Raw genomic sequence first — 17,845 nt, forward strand, 5'->3', positions numbered from 1 at the left:
AAGAGTGTTGGACAATCCCTTTGCTCAGAAAATGTCAACCTGAGCACACACCATAGTTACATATTGCTTTTGCAAAAAAAAAAAAAAAAAAAAAAAAAAAAGGAAAGCAAAAGAAGCCTGTCAGTTCTCAAATTCACAACTTACAATTGAACAGAAACAACCTTCTTTTTTCGTTTTTGAACAGGGAGATTTTCCTTTATATTTTTCCAAATGACATGATCATATATCAGGAGCTAAAATACTAATTAAGCTTCGATTGTACTTCATTTCCAGCAATCTCACAGCAAATGTTTCTACATCTTGAATGTCAGAAGAGACACAACATAGTGCACTGAGAATTTTTAAAAATAATAACGTGGCACAACCATTTTGATCTTTCCTATAAGAAATAGCTAATAAAATATTTTCACTTTTAAATACCTAAATTGCATCCTCTTTTTAAACATTTGCAGGCAGCTGCACCATACTCCTCACCCTTGTTGTGTCCAATACAAACGTTTAAATTGCTTCACAATATTTTACAAGCTGCAACAGAGGATATAAACAAATGAGTCAACACAAATATGAAACATGGAAAATCAAATAGAACTGGAGAATACATAAGCACCACATCAGCATCTCAATATCACACATGAATCATTCTGGAGAAGCATAGAGAATATAAATAGACGAGTAGAAAGAGATATGAAACATGAGATATCACATAGAACTGGACAATACATCTTCCACCGCATTGTATCTCAACCTCCCACATAAATCATTCTTGAGACTACTTGTCGAGGGAACAAAACAAATGGAAAGTACGACTCCTGAGTTTCTACCCTATTTCGAAAAAGGAAAAGAGCAGCGTAATACAGCTAGATTGAATGAATTTGGTGAAGCAAACAAAGCTAATTTCTCTGTCATACTATTTCCTTAATCCACCGAAGAATGAGTTGTAATGGTCCCCTCACAAACATAAACAGAAAATTTTAAATCTTAACCAAATAGATAATTGGTAATATCTATCTAATCATTGCACGATTTCAGAAGCTGATTGAACTTAATGTAGGTCGAATGCACATGCTGAGAATTAGCGACTAAAGGTGTCAAGTAACTGTTTGTAAAACCTCCCCCTACTTTAAGGATTCACAAAGCAAGCTATGATGCAAAATAAACTACAACTCTATGATGATAAATAACTTATTATTTACCTTAAATACATTATAAACAATGATTCATTCTCAAAGGGCAAAATTCTGTTACATTTTGGGTGTAGCAATATACCATTCATTTGTTTTTCCTGATATATCAAACTATAGCAAAGTGAAAAACACTCTTCCTACTCTTGTCAGTTGATCTTCTTGTGACTATTTGCATCATACTTTCCACTCACTCTGCTACTGAAATAATTACTACCTCTGTTTCAAATTAGATGACAAACTTTCCTTATTAGTCCGTTCCAAAAAGAATGACACATTTCTACAATTGGAAATATTCAACTTTAAACTCTCATTTTACCCTTAATAGGAAGCTTTTATAACCACACAAATGTCATAACCCCACAAAACTTTTACCCCTTAAGCTTTTAAGACCACAAGTTTCAAAAAAAAAAAAAATTTATAAACTTCGTGCCGAGTCAAACTAACTCATCTAAATTGAAACGGAGGGAGTAAGAAACATGGAGGCCAAGTTGACCAAAAAAACATAAAACCAGGTAATCTTATATGCTAAGAAGAAGATAGGCCAACCAGTCTCTACAATATTGGAAAGGCCAAAGAAAATAATTGGCAACTATCTTGAGAAATCCCAATCCCTACTTAACCTTTGGAAAGTAAACAAATTAGCAGATGAGGGAACCTATGTCTAAAATGTGGTTTTTGACATATTAAACCAATTTGCATAAGATATGTAGCAGGCAGTAAAGTAGGGCACCTTAGAGAGAATGAAATCATATTCACAAATGTCAAGTACAAAGAGAACAGATGAGGGAAAACGAATTATGAGTTCTTAACAAAACGAAAATTAGTGCAACCAGAAAACATGTCACATGAGTTACTTCACCTTCCGCTTTTCATTCACTCAAGAAATAATTACTGCATTAGTCATATAGTTGTCATTTGATTCAATTAGTTGGTGCAAGTGAGTATATAATCATCAAACTTCTAAATTAAATAACTAAACAGTGTAAAGTTGTATGAACTGATATCTAGAAAATAATCTAAATAACCTGATAAATCATTAAACAACTACAGTTGTAATAGTTTAATGTAACTTACTGACTTAAATTAGAGGTGCTTTAGTTACAGGTTCATGTGAACCAAGTAACTTTTGGCTCAAATCTGGTATATGTGTTAAAATTCACAAAATAAATACTAGTAATGAATTTCTACGATCCAGTAAATCAAATCAAATAGGTTGCGGTAGAATTCCAAACTCAAAGCCGTAACTTAAAGTCGGTATTTTAGAACTAGTCACAACACCACAATGAAATCTAGCGAAGATATGAAAAATTAAAAATAGATCAAAAGGAAGCTCGTAACAATCAAACAAGCGGGAGACGTACAAAAGAAATAAGAGCAAGAATTAAGGGAGTCGATCTCCAAGTTGAACAGCTAAACAAACATCATAAGAATGCTTAAAACATTATTAACTATAAAAGGAAAAAGAGTTCAACAATTCTTACGTTGAACATCTTTTCTTGGCGGTTGAGAGGAAGGCGGCAAAGGGCAGAAAATGGCGCGTCCAATCATTGACAAAGTAGAAACAATCCCAGCAAGATACCAAACCATCACCAACCCAAGAATCCATGGCAACATGAAAAACCCAATAAAGAACGTTACAGATCCACAGATCATCAAAGCCATAGAAATACCCAGCAGCAGGGATGCGAAACCCGCCGGAGTAATCTGCTGCATCGGCGGCCTCGCCGGCGCCGTAAGCTGGTCGGAAAACTCGAACGGCACCGTCGTTGGAGATCGGAGAATGTTAAGAATCATAGTGGAAAGATCGTACAGAAGCTTAGATTGTGGATCCTGTTGCCTTCTCATCATGTTGCTGCTAAAGTTTCTGTCTTTTTTCTTTTTTGGCAAAATAATAAAAAAGGAAGAAGATTAAGAGGAGCAAAATAAAAATATCTTAGAAGGGGAAAAAGGGGGATAATGAAAAAACCTAGGCAAGTGGATAAAATTTCTGATTTTAATTGATATATATCCAATCAAAACTTTATGGGAGGGGTTTGGTCTGACCAAAAAAGTGAAAGACGCGGCGGTGCTGTTCCGATCACTGATGATTGATCACATACCCGCCCACCCTTACGTTATGTATTAAAAAACCACTTGAATGTTTATTTATATTATTAATATTAATTTAAAACTAAAGAAGAATAAGCGTCAAATTAAAGTAGAATAACTATGGTTAAAATAAAAAATTTGTATTACGAGTTTGTGCTATACATTTATTGCTTTGAAATGAAAATAATGTACCATATCTCTTTTTCTGCCTATCAGAATTTGAATTATGACTATTTAGATTACGAAAAGTCTCTTTGAGAAATCTCTAAAGTGTATGTGCATGTTTTCATTTGGGATTTTTACCTATCTATACTATATATGAAACCTTATTACCCTCAATGTTTAAGGTTTGATTTAATTACAAACTCGTATACCAAATTACCAATCTTATAACATACTTAATTAAGGGTTTAATTAATGGGCAGTTTTTACTCCTTAATTAAAGGTATCCATATATCTCACGTTTCTCTCTCCCCTTAATTCCTAAGATCTGACCATATTCGTTTTCCCCCTCCCATTTCTTTCTCTTCTCCATTCCTTCTTCTTCTCAAAAAATACAGAGATGAGACCCATTGAGTATATCATCTTCATCGTGGTAGATGTTTTCCGCCATCTGCCAGATTTGTAGTATATTGTCTTCAGCAACACTAGCGACGACCCAGTCTTCACATGGGTTCCATGAGAAGTCAAAATTTTTACTTGTATGGTCACCATGAATAAAGAGCAACTCCAGTGGCCCATCTTCTGCATCTTCTGCTGTTTTGTTCTTCATCAATCCTGAAAAAAATTGATTTGTAGTTTATTTGTAGAAATTTTGTAGATAAAGAGAAAATTTTGTAGTCAACATTTTTTTCCAACATAGATTGTATTGTAGTCAACAATTGGGATTTTTTCCAATTCCCATTTTTTTTTTTTTTGCAGTTGCTGAAGGTTACTGGTTAACACAGTCGAAGAAGAAGAAGAAGAAGAAGAAGAAGAAGACATATTTTCAGAAATTGTAGATGAATTGTAGATAAATTGTAGAAAAATTGTAGATAAATTGTAGACTGTTTTTTGCAAAAGATTTTGTAGATGCTTTAGTCGTTTTGGATTTGTGAAAACAGAAAACAATGCATCTACAATCAGAATACAAATAATCTACAATTTATCTTCAAGATATCTACAAACTGGATACATTGAATTTTAATATCTCAATTCCCATTTCAATTGTAGCATAATTGGCATTTTCGACATAATTGTAGAAGATTTGTAGAAGTTTTAGTCTTCCCAATCTACAATTTATCTACAATTTATCTACAATTCTACAATTTATCTACAATTTCTGGAAATATGTCTTCTTCTTCTTCTTCTTCTTCTTCTTCTTCTTCTTCTTCTTCTTCTTCTTCTTCTTCTTCTTCTTCTTCTTCTTCTTCTTCTTCTTCTTCTTCTTCTTCGAGTTTCAATCTGAAATTCAGTCAAAACCAAGTCTAATCTTCACCAAAACCCCTCAAAATTGAGATATAAACTCCTAAACATATTCCGAATTATTTATAACAACACCCAATCCAAACAAATAATGATTTTTGAAAACCCAAATTTGAATTCAAAGCTTTCAAGCTTTTTATGGCTATCAATGGTGGAAAATATATGGAAGAACATATGAAGAACATAAATCTCCTTTCTGTTTCAATATTCTTCTTCTAAATCTGTTTAGAATATTCACGCCAAATCTGTTCAGAATATTCTTCTCCTAAAATTTAGCTCGCATAAATAGGAAGATACAACTGCTATTAATTAGCTTTTAATGATTGGTACAAAAACTGTAGAAATAATGTGGACTGAGCGGGTAATTTAGGAATTATGCACATTTTTTTGTAATAAGGTTTCATATATGGTATAGATAAGAAAAAATCCCTTTTCATTTTGATACTATTAGCCCATTTGGACATAAGAATTTTGGTATTTTTCGAAAATTGAAAAACTTCAAAAAGTTATTTTTCAAAATTTACTCATATCACTCACAAAAATTCAAAAACAATTCAAAATTGTATTTATATTCAAACATAACTCTAATTTTAAAATATTATTTTTAAATAAAAAAAATATTTTTTTAAAAATTTTACAATTCCTATGTCCAAATGCCCCTTCTATTTTCGAAATTATAGGTGGGACAAAAAGTGACGTTATTATTGCAAGTAGGAAAAGGTGTGGTAATCTTGGAAAGGATAATGGAAGACCCGTAATGTTAGGAGCATGGAGTGTACATAGGTATGGTTGGTTCGGGTTTTATAATTATCAAACCAAACCAAATGTGTCGGGTTATTAAATTTAAAGACCAAATCAAACCAATAAAACTCAGGTTTTTCAATCTCGGTTTTTCTTAGATTTTCTCGAATTTTTGGGTTTTTCGATTTTCTCGGGGTTTTTTCCGATAAAATCTTTGTAGAACAAAACATATAACTTGTGCTCAAAATATTTCTTTAATCCTAGTAAAATACAACTATATAAAGTATTTTCCTAGAAAATAATACAAAATATGAGATGTGTCCCTGATATTATCCTAAAATATTCAACAACAAATTATGTAATATAAATATTGTTAATTAAAAAGCCATAATAAAAATAAACATAATCTAAAAGTACTAAGTCATGCTAAAATAAGTAGACTAATAAGGGAGTATTATTTACATGACTAAACGCTAAAGAAAAAATTAAAATAGGTTATGCATTTTTATCTAAATTATTGCAAAATAAAAAATAGATATTCAATACATTCCCTTTCGTAATATTGAATTGAATGTCTTTTGTTAGCATTAATATTGATTTGATTTTGGTTGGGCTTTTGTTAGCATTATTTAATTTACTAATATTAATGGCTATAAAACTTACCTTGTGCTCTGTCATAAGAACTTGGAGCCCGTATCATGGTGAAGGTTATTGGAACATTCAAAAGTTCTAAGTCCAACCTTGAAATAATATCTTAAAAGATAAAATTATGAAAACTTTTAAGGAATATTTATAAATTACATCACAATAAGTATATTTATATATTAAATATATATAAAATTTCTATATATGTAATTTCGGGTTGGTTTGGTTTCGGTTTGACTTTCTTTAGTTAAAACCAAACCAAACCAATTATGGTCGGGTTTTTTTCCAATATCAAACCAAATCATAGTCGGATTTTTTTTTCGGTTTGACTCGAATTATCGGGCTGGTGCGGTTTATCGGTTTCTTTTGTACACCCTAGTTAGGAGTAATAAATTTTCCTTACATCAAGTGAAAGAGTAGGACATGAGAAATCTTTTCTAGTGGTAAAACAACTTTGTACTGACCAGTGAAATTGAACCTTTGAGTGAAGAACCACTAATTAAAATTCCCTGACAATGAAGGGATAATTTTTATATAAATAAATAAATAAAAGGAGGACAAAGTGATTTTGTATCGATGGTATAGTTGGTTTGACCGTCGATACTTAGTTAAAGTTCACACACAAATAAATTTTGTTCTTAATTTGGAAATGCTTAAAAAATTAAATGTAGTGACCGGCGAGAATTTTAAAGTGCAATGAGTTGTATGGATTAATACATTTGTAAATGTTCAATTGATTATATTAAATAATTGGCAATTTCTTTAGAATAGAAAGTGGAACAGTACTAAATTGGTTCGTGAAAGTAACTTGATGAAGTGTTTGGTGGCTCTAATGTATTATTTACACATATTTGGAGAGATGAATCATGTCCACAAATATTGGAGTAGGCGAGTAGCCTAGTTAGGCATGTCTTAACTTATAGGAATGGAGTACGTTTTTCGTGGAGTAATTAACCGAAGAAATCACACACTTGGAAGCTAAAAAGCTAATTAGGCAAAGCTATGACTTCGACGCATGAAGTCATTGTTGGCTTAAGCAGTTTTGCCTGTGATGATTGACAAAGAAACACACGCGTGAACTAGGTCCATGGATACTTTACACAGATTACGGTCAGAATCAAGTAAAAGGTATACACGTGCAAGAGATAAGTATAAGTGATTATTTCTAATAATTCCTGAATGAAAAGATTGCATATTTGATTAGGAGCATGACTCCTTACTTGAAGAGAACTCTATCCAAGATAAGAAAAAAGTTAGAAGTTGAAGTTAAATAGAACTCTTCTACCAAGGAAGAGTAAAACATCAGGTTTCTAGTTAATCCTAATCCTACTAACTCTATATATATCAATTGTGTTCTCTTTTATAGGTACGCACAAACGCTGAAGTTAAGCAAGAATTGAGAGCAAGATAGCAAGGCATTTTGCAAACAATTCATTGTGAGTTTCAAGAGTGCAAACCTGAAGCTGCATGAACCAGATTGAAGAACCAGTTCCATATGTCTGTCTTTTATTCTAATTCAATTGTAGTAGGAGCTTTTGAGTTGTACCTCTCAGCTTGTTCTGAGAAGCATCTGTACTAGGTATTTAAGTTGTACTGTTCAAGTTAAAGTTAACTTGAAGCAGTCGCAACAGCCTGTGGCATGTTGCTACAAGGGTTAAAGTTAATCATTAGGTTTGCAAGAATTTGTAAATATTAGGCAAAATGCCTTAACACCCCCTTAAACTTATCGCGAATAATTAGTTTCCTTCCTAAACTATCTAGGATTCGAATTAACCCCTACACTAGGATAAGTGAATTTAACCCCCTCCCCCATCTGTCACATGGCACAAGAAGTGATCTCAAATGATCTTTGGCGTGTGAGGGTGGGTAAAAATGGCCACCTAATCAACTCTAACAGTAAAAAAGCTCTGATCAATATTTTCCTTTTATTTTTTCATATTCCTAATGGTTATTCTTTCATTTCTTCCTCTTTATAAGTTCCTCCATTGAAGCATAACTATTTCTTTTCCTTTTTTTATAATTCTAGATTTTCTTCTTTAATTGTTAAAGTTCTTAATGATATTCTTGATTTTCACCCTAATTTTCTCCAAAACATTGAAGATGAACCTACTTTGTAAATGCGTGTATCCATCATATTTGAAAATTTCATGGTCAAATGACAATCTGGGAAGAAGTTTTTTTGGTCGTAAAAACTACTATAAGGTATGATAAAGTAATGTTTAGAAGGTTGAAATTAATTATAATTTACGTTGGGTTTGTTCTAGGTTTTTTCATTAAAAAATTCGATAGTTGTGCTTTTTGTGCAGGTTAAAGGTCGTAAGGTTTGTAATTTTTTTGAGTGGTACGAACCGGAATATCCAAAACAAGCTAATGTTGTAATTTTGGGTTTGTTGAAGAAGAGAAATAAACAAGAGCAAGAGCTAAAGTGGGGAAGAACATTAAAGATTAGTCTATGTATTAGTGTAGTATGTAATGTGATGTTGTATTTTGATTGGTGTCCAATTTAATCTAATTTTAATTGGTGTCTATGTATTTGATAAATAGTAGAATGAATTATAATATTTAGAGTATAGGATATCATATAAGATAATTATTCCTAATTTTTATGATAATCACAACACTACTATGTGGCCAAATGGTTTCTTTCCTTAGTTTATGGTTGTTACATAGACTGTCTCGGTCGACCTTTCTTCAAAAATTCTTCCAATAACAATTAGAAATTGGTTCTTTTCTTTTGATTGCTTAGAATTCATGGTATTAGTAAATAAGGGATAAATTAAGCTAATGTGGTTAATTGAAATTGGCAGTACTCCTTGGTTTTCATTAATTTATCACTTGAAATATCGACATTGCCACCATAAAAAGTGGGAATTACAAGTTTCCGTAGCAAAAATGGATAGCAACAAATATCTGGACAGTATCACAAAAGAGTTGTTTACTTAAAAATCAGACAACTACACAAAATACCACCAAAAAAAGTTGTAATTATCTGATTACATACTAAGCATACACCAAAAAAGCTAACTTAATCAGAGAACAAATCTATGTTGTTTCTTTGGATGGAGATTTTTCAGTTTGAGATCTTATTTGAATCTTAATAGCCTTTGGTTTTTTTTTTTTGACTCTATGCATAGTACTTTTTATTTGGAGTTGTCTTTGACTAATAGCTGGCTTTTCTTTCCACTTCAAAGGCTTGCTAGGCTTATACCCAATATCACCTGTAACTTCTGCGGAATTCATCACTGTAGATGTGGTAACTAATCTGCTGCTATGCAAACCTTGTTGAAATTATGAGAAAAAATTTAAATATAACTCCAAAAGCAATAGAAGTAATAATGTGATAATAAACTGGGAATCACTTACATTAACATAACTATAACGAGTCCTAGATACAAATACATTATGCCCCACAACTCTTGGACTCTTGTAATTACTTTTGCTCACTCTAGCTTCACCTCCCTTGCTTGTAGATTCTTGTTAATTGTCAATAACACTTCTCTTTCATTATACTGACATATAACAAGTTAAAATACAAATCTGTAAATAATTTAAAGATAGGCGGGGTATATAAAATTTACCTCTGTTGTGACTATTGTGTTTCTTGAGGCTGATGTTGCATAAGGACTTAAAGGACAACTTCTTTTATTATGTTTACTGGACTTGCAAAACGAGCAAGTCATAGCTATTCCTCTTTTTGACAATTTTTCAGCTCTTTTAATTTTTCCTTCCTCCTTTCTTCTATTCTTCTTTGGCCTACCGAGCATTTTTTTAACTATACGTGGCTCAATCTTTGGATTTGATATAGCTGGCCACATTATCATATTGGGGACAGGTTGTATGAAATTGGAATGAGCTCACAAATATGTCTCCTTTCTGTACCATGATGCAATTGACTCAGATGCATCGATCATCCTAAATTGTATTGTTGTTATGGCACGTGCACAAGGAATATCTTTCAATTGCGATGACATGCAATTATAATATCCTCTTTCCAAGTGAACAATAAACTTAACTATACCTTCCATAATTTCAAAGTCGTGTTCTCTATTCAAATGAATCTTACACTTAATTGACTTCTCCGCATTGGTGTTGAAGTTCTTCAGTGCCATTGGAGATATACCATCAACCCAAGTTTCAACAAAGACACTTATCTTAGCTATCCCAATCATGACTTTGACTCTAATTTCTTATAGCATTGACACAATTGTCTTGTGTCTAGCTCCCAATATCCACGCATTAAAACTTTCTGACATTATTATTGTCCATACTGTCATATTTGGATAATTCTTTAAAGTAGACTTTGCACCATCTTTTTTTGTTGTATGTGTCACACCTCCTTTTTCCGCACCCGAGGGGGTACAGGGGAGTTTTTTCCAATTAAAGGACAATCGAAACGGGATTTGCTTATTTATTTCAGAGTCGCCACTTGGGAGATTTAGGGTGTCCCAAGTCACCAATTTTAATCTCGAATCGAGGAAAAGAATGACTCTATATTACAGTCTGCGTATCAGAAATCCGGATAAGGAATTCTGTTAACCCGGGAGAAGGTGTTAGGCATTCCCGAGTTCCGTGGTTCTAGCACGGTCGCTCAACTGTTATATTCGGCTTGATTATCTGATTTTATACAAGTGTGAACTTATGTGCAAAATTTAACTTTTAACCGCTTTTATCATTTATTTTAAGGAATGTGAACATCGCTTAAAACATATCTTTGGACTGTGTCACATGAAATGCACCCACAATCCGAAACATATTTTATTTGATGTTTTAGGATTTGGATTTGGGTCGCATGAAATACACACCCGAGTTTAAGAAAGTAATTTAATTAAATCGCGTCTAAAGAGGCTAACGCGTTATTATCTTTAGGGAAGGCAGTGAAATTCACTAAACGGTCCATCCCAAATTCTAAGTATTTATTATGACTAATTATTGAGGGCCCCGCAATTTGTATTTTTATTTGGCGAGGCTCGTTTCATTCTATTTATTTAAAGGAATTTGCAACGTCATGGAAATGCATCTCAAACCACGTCACAATCAATGCACCCGTGATTAGAGACATATTTCGATTTCGTTGAGATTTGGATTTGGGTCACATAAATGTGCACCCGAGTTTAGGGAGATACATTATTAAGACGCGCCTAAAGCAACCAACGCATTATTATTTTGGGGAGGGCCATGAAATTTGTTAAACGGCCCATCCCGGAATCTAAGTATTTAATACATATATTTTGTGAGGGCCCCGCAATTTGTCCCTTTTATTCGGCGAGGCTCGTCTCATTTTATTCTTTATTATTATTTTTTTTATATTTTTAAAAGGATGCCATTTTTACGTCTTTAACAATACTAAAACTTACGGCCTCTTTACAACTAAAATCCCATGACTTGTTAGAAGTTTAATAAAAGGAGTTTAGTGAATGAGTGTTTCGGGAGTAGTAACAGCATGCACTAATACTATTTTTTCCGAATGACCTAACCAAAGGAAAGGACGAACAGGTTAACGTCAAACTTGTGTCATAGAACGACTAGTCCAACTTAATCAAATGACATCAAATAAACAAGAATAACATAACATGAAAATGAACCAAAATGTAGACAATGAAACATAGGCAGAAAATTTCCATACCAATTTTTATATTGCATCTCAAACATTCAACGTAAAGTTTATTTATCTAATACATCGAGGTTTACTGACCTTTGCACCTCGACAAACTCAGAACGACAAACACGATTCCGACGGAACTCAAGCCGGACCTCTCTGAACGAAGAACAACGACGGAACCTCGGACAGCACCTCGACGTACCGGACCTCGACGAACCGAAGTTGACCTCGACGGAAAACAGAAAACTCGGCCAAGCAAGATCGCAACAACCCACCGCTGCTCGGAAACGCAGCTACGACTGCTTGGCATGCAGCAATAGCTGCTCGTTGGACTGAAAATGGCGGACTGGTTCTTGGCTACGGCGAAGGAGAAAAATGGTCGTGAGGCTGCTTGGTTCAGCAGGTGGTGATGGAGGTGGGAGTTGGTTGTGACGGGCTGGGGTCAGCTGGTGGTTATGGTGTCGTTTGGTTGGTTTACCGGAGGGGTCGTGGGGGTTTCGACGAAACAGTGTTTGGGTGTTGCTGGGGCGTGGACGCAGGTGGTTTTATGGGGTAGGGTTCTCGTCAGGAAGAAGGGAAGCTGGTGGTTCGCCGGTGGTCTTGAGGCAGCAGGTTGGGTGGTTGTCGACAGTGGGGGTTTTCGTTGGTTTTGGTCCGGTGGACTGCTTGGCGACGGGGGTGCGACGGGCTGTTTGGGCAGTGACGAACGGAGTTGGGAGGAGCCGGGGTGGTGTTTGGACGGTGTCGAAGGGCAGTGACGTTCAGTAGGTTTTTCGTTTTCACCGGAGGAAGAAGAAACATGAACAGTCATTTTTTGTTTCAAAATTTTCCAAGTCCGTTTTTCTTCAACCTTTTTCCAAAAATCCTCCTTTCCCAAATGTTTCATCCGTGTATTTAGCATGGGTTTGCCCAGAAAAATGAGCCCACGCGTGGTGGGGTTCAAGGCATATGTCCCCCACGCGTGGTGGGGTTCCCCACGTGTCCTGGACACGGTTTATTATGGGTTAGGTCCGAAATTAGGCCTAAAACCGGGTAGTTTGAACCCGAATATTATTCTTTTGCCCGGACCCGAGAAATAGGAAAACGTTGCTTAACTAGTCCTGTGTAAGCAAAATAACTACCAAAAATAAGACTAGTATTCAACCAAAACTATATATTTTTTAAATATTTTTTCAGGATTTAAAATAGCTACAAAATATTAATAAAACTATTTTTGTAATTTTCGTTTTTTAAATATTAAGATAAAATATGAAGTAATGTTTTTTTGTATTTTTCAAAGTTAAAATGACTATAGAATATTAATAAAACTATATATATTTTTTGTAATTTTCGTTCTTTAATAAAGACAAAAATATGAAGTAATATTTTTTGTATTTTTCAAAATTATAATGACTATAAAACCTTAATAGAACTATATTTTATTTTATTTTTTTGTAATTTTCGAAATTATATAAAGTACAAAAATAAAGTGCAATTTTTGTATTTTTCAAGTTTATGAGAGATACATTAAACTAAAATTTATATATATATATTTTTGAAATTTTCTTTTTGCAACGAAAATAAAGTAAAATAGTTAAAATGGCTATACTAGTCCTAAATTAGATATTTAAGCTTAAGAATGTAAAAATTCCCGGGGAGGGTCAAAAATCACGTGCTTACAGCTGCCCCTCTTTGACTGGAAACACGAAGAGTTTTCCGACAAAGAACGACTAGACGTGTTTTTGACCCGACCATTACTTGGACGGACCACACTTAAGGAAAGGGAGGGAATGTGACCGAGCCCTGGTATCTGAGCTGCCTACATATCCTTGGTTATACAGGAATCAGGCCACGTGTAGTTCGGGATGAGAGAGATAGTGAAGTGTACCGAGGTGAAGAGCCGATCGAGGTGCCGTTCCGTTGAGGTTCCGGTCCGCGGTCCTGTCATTACAACAAAAATGAAAACTGAAAAAGACTAGCTAAGCCTATCAGCTACTAGTTACGAGGATTCCTATCTCTTAAGTCTTCTGAAACTTGGTCTTGAGTCTTGAATGGTGCTTCATACAGACTTTGAATTTGAACCTTGATACTTGGTAGTTGTAGGTGCTAGTTCTTGAGCAGACCACATTTGTTCTACACTTCCGTATTTTGGGCTCTTCTCTTTCTTCTTTTTTTTTTCTTTTTTTTTTGTTTTTTTTTTGACCAGTTTCTGTTGATCATCCCAGACTATTGATTCGCGTTCTTGAGGCGAGCTTCTAACTTGGATTGAATGCTGGGGATTTCTGTTGTAATCCTTCTGCTTTCCAGTGGGTCACTGCTTGATCTTTGACAGGCGGACTCCTGACTTCTTCGATCTTTGACATACCACAAACTTCGTTCTACAGGCGGGTCCCTGACAATCAAAACAAACAAAACAAACAAAATTTCCTAACCAAGTTTGCACTGGGGAGGTTTGTGAGTCGTTAGCAAAATCGTAGCCCACCGATACTACTGATGCAGTGCTGAGAGTGAACTAAACACTAGATTAGGATGTATTCCCTTGTTATACAGGTGGGCGCCTAACTTCAATGCTTGAAATGTAAGGACTGAAATGTATTCCTCTGTTTTATGGGCGGGCTCCCAACTTCAACACTTGAAACGTAAAGACTGAAATGTATGCCTCTGTTATCTGGGCGGGCTCCCAACTTCAACACTTGAAAGTAAAAACTGAATGTATGCCTCTGTTATTATGGGCGGGCTCCCAATTTCAATACTTGAAAGTAAAAACTGAATGTATGCCTCTGTTATTATGGGCGGGCTCCCAATTTCAACACTTGAAAGTAAAGACTGAAATGTATTCCTCTCGTTATACAGGTGGGCGCCTGGTTTTAAGAATGCAAATACTGAAATGTATTCCTCTCGTTATACAGGTGGGCGCCTGGGTTCAGGAAAATGACTCTTTTTTTCAAACGTTTTTCTTTTCTCTTTTTTTTTTTCTTTTTTTTTGTTTTTTGGTATCTTAGGAGAAAGATTCATCAGACTAAGATTTTGATCCTAGGAGAAGGTTCGTCAGACTAGGTCTCTATCTTAGGAGAAAAATTCGTCAGACTAAGATTTTGATCCTAGGAGAAGGTTCATCAGACTAGGTCTTTTCTTTTTGGTATCTTAGGAGAAAGATTCATCAGACTAAGATTTTGATCCTAGGAGAAAGTTCATCAGACTAGGTCATTTTTTGTTTTTTGGTTATCTTAGGAGAAAGATTCATCAGACTAAGATTTTGATCCTAGGAGAAGGTTCGTCAGACTAGGTCTCTATCTTAGGAGAAAAATTCATCGGACTAAGATTTTGATCCTAGGAGAAAGTTCATCAGACTAGGTCATTTTTTGTTTTTTGGTTATCTTAGGAGAAAGATTCATCAGACTAAGATTTTGATCCTAGGAGAAGGTTCGTCAGACTAGGTCTCTATCTTAGGAGAAAAATTCGTCAGACTAAGATTTTGATCCTAGGAGAAGGTTCATCAGACTAGGTCATTTTTTGGTTATCTTAGGAGAAAGATTCATCAGACTAAGATTTTGATCCTAGGAGAAGGTTCGTCAGACTAGGTCTCTATCTTAGGAGAAAAATTCATCAGACTAAGATTTTGATCCTAGGAGAAGGTTCATCAGACTAGGTCTTTTGTTTTTGTTTTTGTTTTTTTTTTCTTCAAAAACAACTTAGGAGGAAATGCATCTCCTATGGGTAAAACTTAACTTTGAGGAAGTGCGACTCCTGTGGGTACAATAAACTTAGGAAGTGTGTCTCTTATGGGTACAATAAACTTAGGAAGTGCGTCTCCTATTGGGGATAACTGTTCTTAGGAAGTGCGTCTCCTACTGGGTGAAACTAAACTTTAGGAAGTTCGTCTCCTATCGGTAGAACTGAACTTAGGAAGTGCGTCTCCTATGGTAAAACTGAACTTAGGAAGTGCGTCTCCTATGATAAACTAAACTTAGGAAGTGCGTCTCCTATGGTAAAACTGAATTTTAGGAAGTGCGTCTCCTATTGGTACAACTATTCTTAGGAAGTGCGTCTCCTATTGGTGAAACTTCTTAGGAAGTGCGTCTCCTATTGGTACAATGGATCTAGGAAGTGCGTCTCCTATTGGTACAATGGATCTAGGAAGTGTGTCTCCTATTGGTAAACTGGATCTAGGAAGTGCGTCTCCTATTGGTAAACTTATATTAGGAAGTGCATCTCCTATTGGTAGAACTGAACTTAGGAAGTGCGTCTCCTCTGGTAAAACTGAACTTAGGAAGTGCGTCTCCTATGGTAAAACTGAATTTTAGGAAGTGCGTCTCCTACTGGTAAAACTTGCTTAGGAAGTGCGTCTCCTATTGGGTGCAATAAAATTAGGAAGTGCGTCTCCTACTGGTGAAACTAAACTTAGGAAGTGCGTCTCCTATCGGTAGAACTGAAACAAACTTAGGAGGGAATGCATCTCCTATGGGTGAAACTAAAACCAACTTAGGAGGAAATGCATCTCCTATGGGTGAAACTAAAACAAACTTAGGAGGAAATGCATCTCCGATGGATGAAACTAAAACAAACTTAGGAGGAAATGCATCTCCTATGGGTAAAGACGTGGAATGTATTCCTCTGTTATCTGGGCGGGCTCCCAATTTCAACACTTGAAATAAAAGACTGAATGTATGCCTCTGTTATCTGGGCGGGCTCCCAACTTCAACACTTAAAATAAAAAGACGGAATGTATGCCTCTATTATCTGGGCGGGCTCCCAATTTCAACACTTGAAATAAAAGACTAAATGTATGCCTCTATTATCTGGGCAGGCTCCCAACTTCAACAATTGAAATAAAAAGACTGAATGTATGCCTCTGTTATCTGGGCGGGCTCCCACATATCCTATTTGAGGGCGGATGAACCCGACATATCCTATTTGAGGGCGGATGAACCCGACATATCCTATTTGAGGGCGGATGAACCCGACATATCCTATTTGAGGGCGGATGAACCCAACATATCCTATTTGAGGGCGGATGAACCCGACAGATCCTATTTGAGGGCGGATGAACCCGACATATCCTATTTGAGGGCGGATGAACCCGACATATCCTATTTGAGGGCGGATGAACCCGACATATCCTATTTGAGGGCGGATGAACCCAACATATCCTATTTGAGGGCGGATGAACCCAACATATCCTATTTGAGGGCGGATGAACCCAACAGATCCTATTTGAGGGCGGATGAACCCGACAGATCCTATTTGAGGGCGGATTAACCCGACAGATCCTATTTGAGGGCGGATGAACCCAACATATCCTATTTGAGGGCGGATGAACCCGACATATCCTATTCGAGGGCGGATGAACCCAAAATATCTTTAAAACTTGAAAATGTCTTACCTCGAATACTTGCTGGGGATTGGGATGAATTTTCCTTTTCTACCTTCCCCATTTTTTATTATTATTCTTTTTTTCTTTTTTTTTTCCTTTTTTGTTTTGTTTTTACATAGCTTCTTCCTTCAAAGACTACCTCCCTTGATCTACTTACCTGTTGGGGGGTAAAATGTTATCAGCTGGGGGTACCTGACTTCCAGAAAATTTTCTAAATGGAAGGAAAATTTTCTGCCCCAGTTTGATAATATCCCTTGTGGCATGCGCTTCTGCATCAATGCCATTTCCTTTACCTGTTTCAAATCAAACAAAATTTGTTAGTTTAAAACATGGTGGTTGGTTGTGATACTCCTATTGGGATTGCTTTCCCTTTCTCCTTCATTGCGCTGTGCTCCACGACTTGTTGGGGACGATTTTATTTGCTGGGTACAATCCCTTTCTGATGAGGATATCCCTCTTCTTTTGTGGCATAGCTCGGAAACTGGCATTTCCCCGACCTTTTAGTCTAGTATGGATTTCGCCAAATCATGCTCACTACTTTCTTTGCTTTGTTCATGGGCCTTGGCCTTGAGGTTTATAACTTTTGATAAAGGCAACGGTATCCCTCTTGATGCTTGTCAATCCTTCTGTCAATTCCCTTTTGCTGGGGATATCTTTTTGACACTGGCCTCGCGTTTGTTCCCTGCTGACTATACCACTTGGATGTACTAGTCAGATCTCTTTTTGGAAAGCTGATGGCCTATTTGAAGTCATTTCATACTTGTTCTGGCC

The 17,845-nt window shown here is 35.6% G+C and overlaps 1 long non-coding RNA gene across 1 annotated transcript; it reads right to left on the bottom strand.

The window, feature by feature from the left end:
* Nucleotides 1–239: 239 nt before the first annotated feature.
* Nucleotides 240–3,094, bottom strand: LOC107784486 (uncharacterized). The gene is made up of 2 exons (XR_012709552.1): nt 2,666–3,094; nt 240–525 (listed from the first exon to the last, which is right to left on the bottom strand). It is a non-coding gene; the product is annotated as an uncharacterized LOC107784486 (long non-coding RNA).
* Between the last annotated feature and the right edge of the window lie 14,751 nt (nt 3,095–17,845).

The sequence above is a fragment of the Nicotiana tabacum genome, chromosome 5 (assembly GCF_000715075.1).
Source record: "Nicotiana tabacum cultivar K326 chromosome 5, ASM71507v2, whole genome shotgun sequence".
Taxonomy (NCBI): domain Eukaryota; kingdom Viridiplantae; phylum Streptophyta; class Magnoliopsida; order Solanales; family Solanaceae; genus Nicotiana; species Nicotiana tabacum.